Source organism: Sceloporus occidentalis, unplaced genomic scaffold, assembly GCF_023333645.1.
Source record: "Sceloporus occidentalis isolate IW3139 unplaced genomic scaffold, rSceOcc1.0.p SCAF_4, whole genome shotgun sequence".
NCBI classification, from domain to species: domain Eukaryota; kingdom Metazoa; phylum Chordata; class Lepidosauria; order Squamata; family Phrynosomatidae; genus Sceloporus; species Sceloporus occidentalis.
The window spans coordinates 61,460,984-61,472,600 of NW_028316984.1; the positions used below are offsets into that span (position 1 = coordinate 61,460,984).

The window sequence follows — 11,617 nt, forward strand, 5'->3', positions numbered from 1 at the left end:
AAGGGCCTACAAGCATAATCAGCACAGCCAAGGGATTTTGGGAGGTATAGTCCAACAACATCCAGAAGATCTCACAATTCCCTCTCCTGTCCTTTCCCATGAAAGGACAACCACACTCAGTGGAAAGCCATTTTCCCAAAGACCTGCCCATCACTTCTTCAGTGAACCCCCTGAAACCAGCAGCCATTTCCTCCAGTGCCAACATCCCATCATTCCACATCGCTATGCCTCAATCACTTCTGTAGACATACTCTTAGGACCTTTCATGCTAGCACTATGATTCCTCATGGCTCCATTCTATGGAATCCTGTGCTATAGGTGAGGCAATAGAATTCTCTGGCCTTTCTTGGAGCTGCTTCAATTCAGTTGTCTTCAGAGCCTATAAGGAGCTCTATCCTTACCTCTTCCCTCCAGGATCATGTAAATAAGTATCCTTCCCTTTTCCAGAAAAAGGAGATCACGGGTTGCAACTTATTTTCAACTTTCTCCCACAAAAGTAGGATGTAGAAAGAAGTCTTGAAGGAGAGGGAAAGAGGGGTTGCAGCAAAACACTAATCACTTGAGGATGGCTTGTTTTAAAGCTGTCTCTGAGTGGCCAGAGCTGAAGGTCCTGTTGACTCCTATCAACCCAGATGTTACAATGTAACTTCAGGACTATGAATCTTGTCCCATGTCCTGTGAGGAGTGACTTAGGGAGCTGGGTATTTTTAGCCTGGTGAAAATAAGGTTAAGAGGTGACATGATAGGTATGTTTAAATATTTGAAGGGATGTCATACTGGAGATGGAGCAAGTTTGTTTTCTGCAGCAACAAAGAATAGGACCTAGAACAATGGATTCGAACTATAGGAAAAGAGATTCCACCTCAATGTTCACAGTCTGGGGGTGCTCCTAGACTCGTCCCTTCATCTGACAGTTCAGGTGGACGTGACGGTCAGGAGGACTGATACGCCAGCTGCGCCCCTGGGTCCTGGAGCAGGGAGACCTTGAAACAGTGGTACATGTGCTAGTAACCTCTCGGCTCGACTTCCGTAATGCGCTCTACATGGGGCTACCCTTGTGTCAAGTTTGGAAACTTCAATTGGTACAAAATATGGCAGCCAGGTTGGTTACTGGTACATATAGATCTGCCCACATCACACCAGTTTTAAAATCTCTTCACTGGATGCCTATTAGTTTCTGGGCAAGATACAAGGTGTTGGTTTTAACCTTTAAAGCCCTACATGGCTTGGGTCCTGACTTCTTGCAGGAGCGCCTTCTCCCATATAATCCACCCCACACTCTTCATTCTGCTGGGAAGAATCTGCTCCAACCTAAGAGGACTAGACTTTCGGCAGTGACCCAGAGATCCTTTTCATCAGCCGCTCCTAGACCCTGGAACAACCTGCCAGACTAGATCCGTCAGATTACTACCTTGGAACCCTTCAAGAAAGCTATTAAGATGGATTTCTTCCGGCCGGCCTTTCCAAACTAGAATACCCTTGCTGGCCTGCCTCCCCACTTCACTCTCTTCATTGTTTATCTTTTATCCTACCTGGACTCCATGTGAAATTTTTATCCCATTTCAGTGTATTTGTATGTTTTTAATTTTTCTTTTTTGGTTTAATCTTTTTTTAAGGACTCAATTATGTTTTTATGTTAGAGAGAAGGGTTGGGGACTTTGGAATTTTTAATGCATTTCTCTTTTAATTGTATGTTATTATACTGCTGTAATCCACTTGGATTCCATGAGATTAAGCGGAATACAAATTATTATTATTATTATTATTATTATTATTATTAGGAAGAACTGCCTGACAGTAAGAGCTGTTCGACAGTGGAACACATTCTCTCAGAAAATGGTGGCGTCTCCTTCCTTGGATGTTTTTAAGCAGAGGTTAGATGGCCATGTGTCGGAGGTACTTTGATTATGTATTCATGCATGACAGGAGGTTAGACTGGATGGCTCTTGAGGTCTCTTCCAACTATGATTCTATTATTTTATGCACCTTGTGCTCATGCTGTCCTGTTTCCTCACCTTCTGGCCCAATTTGAAGGGTAGAAGTGGGAGCGATAGATCAAGTTTGTGTAAGAACCCCCTCTAGCCATTTTGGTAATTCAGCATTTTCTTTTGACCCTGTATCCCTTTTGCAGTGCAGCAGGCAGAAAAACAGTTTTCTCTGCTAGCATCACCAATGACAGTGGCTTAGTTTTGCCACTGCAGCAAAGCAAGTCAGACTAGTCAGCAGACATGTGCCCGCAGGTTACAATCTATCTCTCTTTCTCATCTATTACCAGAGATGTTTGCTTCAGTCTGCCTAATGTTAGGGCCAGCCTTGGCTTTTCCTTTTTAAGATGCTCGCAATGTATCTCCAGATTCTATTTTTCTGGTACAAATTCTATTGCAATGCCTGAAAAATGCTTATGTAAAATCATCATGGAATACTATGATTTTACCTCATCAAGAACAATATTTGACATATCACCATAACATCAAACATTAAAACAACTTTAAAGGTTGGGACTACCAGTCATATTTAGGTCATAGATGGTCCATTTTAACTTTCTCATTGACTAGCTTCCCATCTTCAGAATGTTTTTATCTTTAGTGCTGATTAATGGATTAAGTTTTATAAGGAAAGATTTTAGCTATTGTTGGTATTAAGTGTATTGAGTGTATCAACAGAAGTGTTAATACCACTGTGGTTTGGTTTTAGGAGTCCCATGGATACCAAAGTCTGTGGATGCTCAAGTCCCATTATATAGAATGGTGTAGGAAAATAGTGCCCTTTATATAAAATGGCAAAAGTCAAGGTTTGCTTTGTGGAGTGTGTGTGTGTGTGTGTGTGTGTGTGTGTGTGAATATTTTCAAACCATGACTGGTTCAGTCTGTGGATGCAGAATCCATAGATATGGAGGGCTGACTTTAGTTGCTCCTGAAGAAATCAGAAGTTGGAAAAATTACATTTTTGGACAACAGTTCCTAGAATCCCAAAGCCAGAGTAGTTAGTGGCCAGCCTGGTGAATTGCCATGTTGTCTGGGGGATTCTGGAGATAGTAGTCCAAATTATAGTTTCCAAGATGGTTTTGATGCCTTAAGTGCACTGTTTAAAACAACAACCCATTTTCTTCATACATTCTATGTATTCTTTCAGTCCTATTCTCCTCTGCTTTTTGTTGTTGTTTTTGTGCTGGTGCCTTTTTTAAATATAGATTATCAATATCTGTCTGTAATAATCAGGAACTAATGCCTAAATTTAAATGTATGTACTCTAACTATAAAAAAATATCCATGAAGGCAGTTATTTCAACACCTTTTAGTCTCTTACTCACCTCTACCTTCAGGCTAGATAGACTATTACTCTTATCAGAACTATTGCCATGGAAACAGTTTTACACTCTCCTTCCCCTTCCATGCAATTTCTTAGAGACATTTTATATCTCTTTAAATCTTCACGTTGTGAAATAGAAGTAAAAGCTATCAATTAAAAGACTTGAAGGCCAGTGGATGTAAAGCAAAGTCATTGTGGTGGATTCAACTGACTGAGTAATGCTGACTTCCCGTAGTAAAAAGGATGCGGCCCAGATTGAGTTCTCCCCCCCCCCCCCATTAAAATTATTCTCAAAGGTTTTCTTTTCACAACTGGAACATGGGAAGGAGCCTTATGTGGAATCAGACCATAAATCTATCTAGGTCAGCATCCATCTACAGACTGGCATCAAGTCTCCAATGGCTTTCCTAACATTCCAGGATCTTTCCTAACTTTACCTGGAGATATAAGGGACTGAACTGGAGGTGTTCTACATGCAACACATGTAGCTCTACACAACTGACAACAGTCCCTCCCAAAATGAAAACTGTCTGTCTGGGAAACAAAAGAATACAAAACAAGCAGAAAGACCCAATTCCCCCATGTATTTAGTCACATATGACAGATTCTGTGGGATAAACATCTTCCTTCTGTTACTATTAATTCTAGATAATTAATCTGATTAATTTAATTGTGCTAATTCCAGATGGTGTCTTATAAACAAAGAACTGACACCAGGCATTAATGATTTCATTATCCAAAGGTCTTTTCAAAAACCTCAAGCAAAAGTTTTTAGCTTCTCCAATAATTATATTACCTCTGTGCATATGTTCACTTCTTCATGTCACAGATGTTTGAAGGTCACTGGTCAAACTGGAGAGAGAAATTCAGACGAAGAGATTTGTAATCTGAAGACATCAAAGGAATAATATAAAGCCCAACTCACAGATGCGGTCATGGGCTTGTCGTATCATTACACCTCCAATTTCAATGAAGAAATAGGCTGGAAGGAAAATGAAAGAATCAAGTACGATGGTGTTCATTTGATCTTTTATCTTATAGGTGAACATTCATTGATGTCTGAAAGGACTCAGTTCATAAAAGCACTTGGGAAATGCTGGGATTATATATTTGCAGGGTGAACCTTCTACCTCCCTAATGGTGATTTGACAGGAAATAGGTGTAGTGAAGCCAACAGAATAGAAAATGACTGCCATCAGTTCAATATCTCTTCAGTTTCACCCCAGACAGCAACATCCTTCATTTTTATTTACTGACCCAGGTTGCTCTAGCTGTAATGAATAGCTTTAAAATGCAATAGTTGCACTATTTGTTTTAAATGCATCGAATGATGCCTGTGTCTGTATGTAATGAAACCTTCAAATAATCCTTATAGATAAATCTGAGAGTGATGTGTTTTTTTTTTTCTTGGTTGAATACAGTCCAGATAAATATTTTCACCAAGACAAGTCTACCGAAAAGAGGCAACATGGTCCAGCCTCTGAACAGTTCTCAAAAAGCGTTCCCTCTGGAACAGAATGGGAACAGAAGAGAGGGGGAACAGAACGAGTGAGGGACTGGAGTGTGCGGTAAAATCCATCCCCCACTTGTTCCATTTCCTGCCGGGCCATTCTGAGAACGGCCCACAAGCCCAGTGCGGTAAGCTTCTTTGAAAAAGTCCAGCCTTGAGGTTACCAGTGTGTGCGCTAGCATCTGTTGGTCCTCCAGCTCTAGGAAGGGGATGGAGCTACACTATAGTAATAATGTAGGTTGACACCATTTTAAGTGCTCTGGCTTCATCCTATGTAATTCTAGGATTTGTAGTTTTATAAGGTCTTTAACCTTGTCTGCCAAAGAGTGCTGGTGCCTCACAAAACTACAGATCCCAGGACTCTGTAGGATGGAGCCATGGCATTTAAACTGATGTCAAACGGCATTATTTCTACAGTATAGATGAATCAGAATCAGAACAATGAATGCTACTGTCTAATGACCCGCTGGTCCTTTCTCCAAGGACAAAGAGAATTACTACAACAATCAATTCAGAGAAATGAAAACCACCACCAACAAAAAAAGAGGAACAAGGCGGCATCCACTCTGCAGAAATAATTCGGTTTGACACCACTTTAACTGTCATGGATCAGTGCTATAGTATTCTGGTAACTGTAGTTTATTGTGGCACCAGAGCTCCCCTTCATTCTATCACCCAAGGCTTTATTCTATCATCCCATTTGTTCAACCTGTATGCAGAAAATATCGTATGCAAAGCAGGCTTAGATTCAGAGGCAAGAGAAGTGAAGATTGTAGGAAGGAACATTAACAACCTAAGATATGAAGATGACACAATACTACTAGCAGGAACAAAGACCTGGGATAATTACTGAAGAACTTCAAGGAGGAAAGTGCCAATGTAGGCTTAATGCTGAACATTAAGGAAACAAAAATAACGACATACAACATGTACTAGAATTCGTTCTAGATAACAAGAAAACTGAAATAGGAGCCCTGGTGGCGCAGTGGTTAAATGCCTGTACTGCAGCCACTCACTCAAAACCATAAGGTTGCTAGTTCAAGACCAGCAAAAAAGGGCTCAAGCTTGACTCAGGCTTGCATCCTTCCGAGGTTGCTAAAATGAGTACCCAGATTGTTGGAGGCAAATTAGCTTACAGTTGTAAACTGCTTAGACACTGCTTAGGCGGTATGAAGCGGTATATAAATGAAGCTTGTTTTTGAAATAGTCAAACAGTTCCCAAATATTGATCAGAATGGAGACAGCACTCAAGAAATCAGAAGAAGACTAGGATTGGGAATGGCAGCTATGAAAGAGCTGGATGAGATCCTACAGTGTAATCAGAACACTAAAGTGAGGATCATTCAAGCCATTGTATTCCCATTACCATATACAGATGTGAGAGTTGGACAGTGAAGAAAGCTGATAGAAAGAAAAACATCTCATTTGAGATGTGGTGCTGGAGAAGAGTGCTGAGAATACTGTAGATGGGTCCCAGAACAGATCAAGCCTCAATTCTCTCTGAAAGCCAAGATGACTAAATTGAGACTTTGGCCACATCATGAAAAGGAATGAATTGTTAGAAAAGACAATGATGCTAGGAGAGATAGAAGGCAGTAGAAAGACATGGAGACCACATGACAGATGGCTAGACTTGATCAGGGAGACAATGGCCATGAGCCTGCAGGATCCTAGCAGAGCAATTAAGGACAGGGGAGCTTGGAGATGTCTCATCCACAGGGTTGCCATGAGTTGAGATTGACTTGAGGGCAGTTAACAATAACAACAAATGTACCCTAGGAGGTAGTCCATCCTCTTTGTCCAGCTCTACTGAAAAACAGCCACCAAAGAAATCTGCTATGAATAAAGACACAATATGCTGAGGGGCATGGGTTTCTGAAGGATCAGATTTGTACTGTGAGTATGGCGCGGGACAGACGGTCCCAAAGCGCCATGCTTTCACCGATTCTAGGGTTAGGGACCGCATACCAACCGTGCGGTCCCTAACTCTAGCATGGTGGGGCAGCAGACTAATGGCAGCATCCCGTGTACACGGGTGCCGCCATTTTGATGTAAGTGATGAGTGGCATATACATGTAGCTGTGCGTCACTTACATCACAAGTGTGCCATTGGCGCACTTGTGACGTCTGCCCAGCAACAGAAAAAGAACCCAGGTTTTGGGGGTTCTTTTTACTCCGGAGGGACACCGTGCGGTTTGCCAGCTGCGGCGTTCCTTTGGAGGGAAATAGGCCACCAGCAGGGAGCCCTTTTGGGGAGCTCTGTCCCAGGCCTCAGTTAGTAGATCAAGCATGGTCATTGGAAGTCCTAGTGATTTCCATGTAATAAAGCATTTTTCATTCCCTTATACTGGTGTGCCAGTTACATTTCCTCTTGGAAAAAAAAATGCCTGGACACTGTTATCGACATGTTGCTAACCTTTGGAAAAACTATTGCCAACAATAAGGCTAACACATTGTATACTGCTTAGAGAGTACTATACAGTGGTACAGAAATGTAAATGCTATTGCTATTGCTATTGCTATGGGTTGTGGGGTTGACCAATGATAAGGGACCATTGTCTCCAACACCTAGACGGACAAAGTTCCCATTCCTGACAGAAGGCGTGGTGAGTAGTAGTATAAATGTTTATGGGATTGGTACATTTTGACAATCTGATCCATATATGTGGAGGAAATCTCCATCCCTCAGTACTGAGTTCTGAAGCTGTGTTGGCCCTCTATGGGTACTAGTTCTAAAGGATCATATTATAAAGACATTGCAGATGCTGTTGTCAGCCAGTCAGTTATAGAAGTTTCATACAATACTGTATATTCCAAATAGTCAAAATAATGACTGTCTCCACAGTTATATAGAAATGCTAACAATACATAATATTAGAATCTAGAAGGAACAATCAGCAGGTTTTCAGATTAAAAAATAATACTTTTCAAATTTGAGCACATCAATCTGTAAGGCAGCTTGCTTGTTTCATATCATGCTGAATATGCCTATTCATTTAAACCCCTATCACAGCACATGAATGCCTCTGTGAGGTTCAATGTGCTTCAATCAATATTTTACGGGGCCATCATAAGGCCTATCACAGGCTAAGAGTTTCCTTTCATTCCCCTTTCTGTGATGCATGCCAAGTTCCATCCGTCAGTGTATTACACTTAGCACAACAATGCACATTTGTTCACAATGAACTTGGTCCCAAATTTCCCAGAGACTGCAGATTGCTCACAGTTACTGAATTCTTCTTCTCTTCTTCTTTTTTAAAAATCACAGCATAAAGCCCCCTCCCCCCTCTTTCAATGGCTGTTGGCATAGCCCTTGGAAATATTATCCAACAATGGTGCTGCAACATCTAACAACCGTACATAGCTTGATATTTCTGATAGCTATCTTTTAATAGTAGCTGGAAGCAAGGATTGTTGCTGCAATAGTTCTGTGGGCAGAGGAAATTATGTTGTTCCCTTGTTTGCTCCCAGAGAATTGGGTAATTTTTATATTTTATTTTGCAGATTCTAGAGAGAGAATGATAGACTGGACACAGGATCATAAGTCTTTTGAATGGGAAAATGCTCTGTGCCTTCAACATCTCTATTACATGCAGAATTCAATAGTCATATATCTATTTATTGCGGCCAGTATTCTAGAGTCATTCTGCTAGCATAAATAATGTTGCGTGCATGGACTGGCATTCTGTTAGTGACATACACAAGTGTAAGCCCATCTTATACTTGTGTATTTTTTTTGTTTTTGTTTAGTCATTGTGGAGGTTGATATTCTCTGTCTCCCTCTGCAATGACCAAAGCCCCACCAGGACTCATTGTGCCACTGCAATAGCTTCCTAATGGTCATTTCATTGCTGATGGAGGGACTGAAGAAACATTTATGTCCCCATATCTAGACACAGACTGATAATATCATCTGTTGAGTCCTCAGCAGGGCTCCAGTGGATCTCTGTGAAAAATGTATTTGGTGTCTATCTGGCCATCAGGGCATAGCCAAATGCTTCTCCAATTCCCCTTCCACCAATCTTTTGCTGAAATACCCCTTTCCCCTCACTGGCTATTGCAGCAAAACAGTGGGAACACCACCAGTGAGTACTAAAGTGGTGATTGGGGAAGGCACAGTATAGTTCTACATGTGGAATGCTTACACTTGCTCAACTAATTCTGGTCTACATGAAATGCAGGACTCCAATGCCTTTCCAGTTGTGCAGAACTATTTACACAAGTGATTTTGCCTAGGGACCAAAACACAACTACTTGTGCAGCTGGAAAAAACCAACAGAATGCGCTGATATTCTGTAATGTAACTAGAGAGAGAGGGAACACAATTTTCTCTCTCACATTTGCAGTGGAACTACCTGAATGCTATAAATTGTCATGGAGTACATTTGTCATAAATGGTTTGACATGAAGTGTAAAAGCCTCCCTTAATAATTTAGTTTTATTTCTGTTTTAGTATGTATGTATGATATTGTAATGACCATTTGGCTAAACAGTACATTTGAAACTACTAACAAAATGAGAAAAGGGTGGTAATATGCTGCACGAATGTTCTTTTTATAATCTATTGCATTGCTGTGCTTATTCCCAGGGATATTTATGTTCTGGTGCTTATAGTCTAAGATATTTGTGGGATCAGAAAACAGCTTATGTAGCCCATGTGCCTAGATGATGTGACCTGGGAAAAAGTGATGTTTAAGCTTTCTAAGTTATTTCTGAAAACTTGAATTGGCTAAATTTCTAAGGAAGGGCATCTTTCATAGGTATTTTTCTCAGAGGAACTCACAAAATACATTTCTCTTCATTGGGAAAAAAAGTCTGAAATGCAATCTTGCCACCTGTTTGAAGAATAAGGTTGCTTCTTGTTTTAGGCACTTAATGATGGGGTAGGAAAGAAGAGGGAGTGGTTTAGTAATGAAAGGACATGAGATGAGGTATATGCCTGCACAATTAGGAGGTGTTCAGAAAATTAAATGAGCTCTGACTATTATTCGCTCTTTTCTCAACTAAATCTGGTCATTCAGAATACCTGGCATTCCACCTTAGTTACAAATACAGGAATATGAGCTGTCTTTTAGTTTTGCATTTAATTGTGTCTCTTACAATTAGTGAGAGGCTAGTTAAAGTGGCTGAGCAGAAAACAGGAAAGAATAAATGAAGAAGGAAGCAGTGTTCTATAAGCCTTTATTCAATATTTTGATTCAGATTTATTTTAATCTTCCTGCTTTCTTCATCTAGGGAAGATACATTTTCTTATTTTGTTGAAATATTTCTCTCTTTCTCTGTTTGTTTTCCTGTCTTTGGCTAGGATTCAATGATGGCAGAAGAAGCCCACCAGAAGGCCAAGCAACAGCTTTGGAAAAAAGAAAAATCAGAAGATCAAGAAAGATCTCCTTCCTCCTGCAGTTCCCATATCCTTCTCTATGTCTGCCTTACCACCAGAAACTGTTATGGAAAGTTTTCTAGCTTTCCAGAGGAGGTATTGAAACTACCCAGTTGATCCATTTGTGCAATAGGGGAATTGGGTCTTCTGTCTGCTTGGTTCCCTTTCTTTAAATCAACATTTCAATAAAGTACACAAGTTGCTTTACACACTTCCTTCCAGATCTTCTAAGTATTCTAAATCTTAGCCATAGATTTCTTGAAGGGCCTGCTGCTCTTTGAAGATGAAACTGGTTACCTGGTGGTCAATATGTAGATATACTTGCTCAGTTATATTTATGTGAAAAGGAATTTAATAGAAGGTCTGTGTTTTTGGATCTTGTAGGCTTTTACTATTGCAAAAAGGCTTATATGCTTAAATTTGGAAAGGTGTTCACCATATTGTTCAATGGTTAAATGATTTTACTGTTTTTCCTACAGATGAATGTGGATTTTAAAAATGTCAGATTCAAAGAAATGTGTTTTGAAAATATGGTAATCAGTGCATACGTCTAGCCTTGTTCATATCTTATGCACTTTCCTTTCCCTTTTCTTCCAGGTGATATCACACTGCAGAAATAATACAGTTTGACACCATTTTATCTGTCATGCTATCATCCTATGGAATCCTGGGATTTGTTGTTTGTTATGGCACCACAGCTTTCTGGGAGAGAAAGCTTAACATTTCACAAAACCACAAACCCCAGAATTCCACAGTATTGAGCCATGACAGTCAAAGCAGTGCCAAAACTGCATTAATTCTGCAGTGTAGATACAGCCTTCATCTCTCTTTCTTCTTCTCTTTCATCTATTTTCTCTCTCTCCTTATTTATTTTCTTTGTAATCATATAAAGAAGCCCAACCAAAAGGAAAGATCATTTTATTCCATTGTACAGAGATACAAATTAATATTTGTGATTGGATGTTTCTAGAAAAGTTACTTAATTTTGTGTGGCTATGCATTGTTATTATGGCAATGGTACTCTTTACTGATTCCTTACTGATTTATTGATTATGTATTGCATGCCACCCTAAACACCTCCTCTATCATGTTAGGATGCAAACTTCAAAACTAAAGGAATAATACATGCATTGCTACTGGTAACATGTTACTGTGATGCAGTGTATTCAATGTCTCCCCCCGCTCTCCACAGTTCTAACACACCTCAGGCAATCGTACCCAGCTTGCCTTTGCCCTGTTTAATAATTCAGAGTGTTAAAATGCTATGCCTAGTTTACCAATGTGTATATTATGACAGCAGTATGCCTGTTGTCATAATATACACATTGTATATTATGACAAAGTCTCAAACAGCCCTGGTGGCGCAGTGGTTAAATGCCTGTACTGCAGCCATTCACTCGAAACCACAAGGTTGCGAG

The 11,617-nt window shown here is 40.2% G+C and overlaps 1 long non-coding RNA gene across 1 annotated transcript; it reads left to right on the forward strand.

Annotated features, from left to right (window-relative positions):
- The first annotated feature begins 1,658 nt into the window (after positions 1-1,658).
- Positions 1,659-10,440, forward strand: LOC149313914 (uncharacterized). Its single transcript, XR_016281099.1, has 3 exons — positions 1,659-1,896; positions 4,139-4,315; positions 10,125-10,440. It is a non-coding gene; the product is annotated as an uncharacterized LOC149313914 (long non-coding RNA).
- The last annotated feature ends 1,177 nt before the right edge of the window (positions 10,441-11,617 follow it).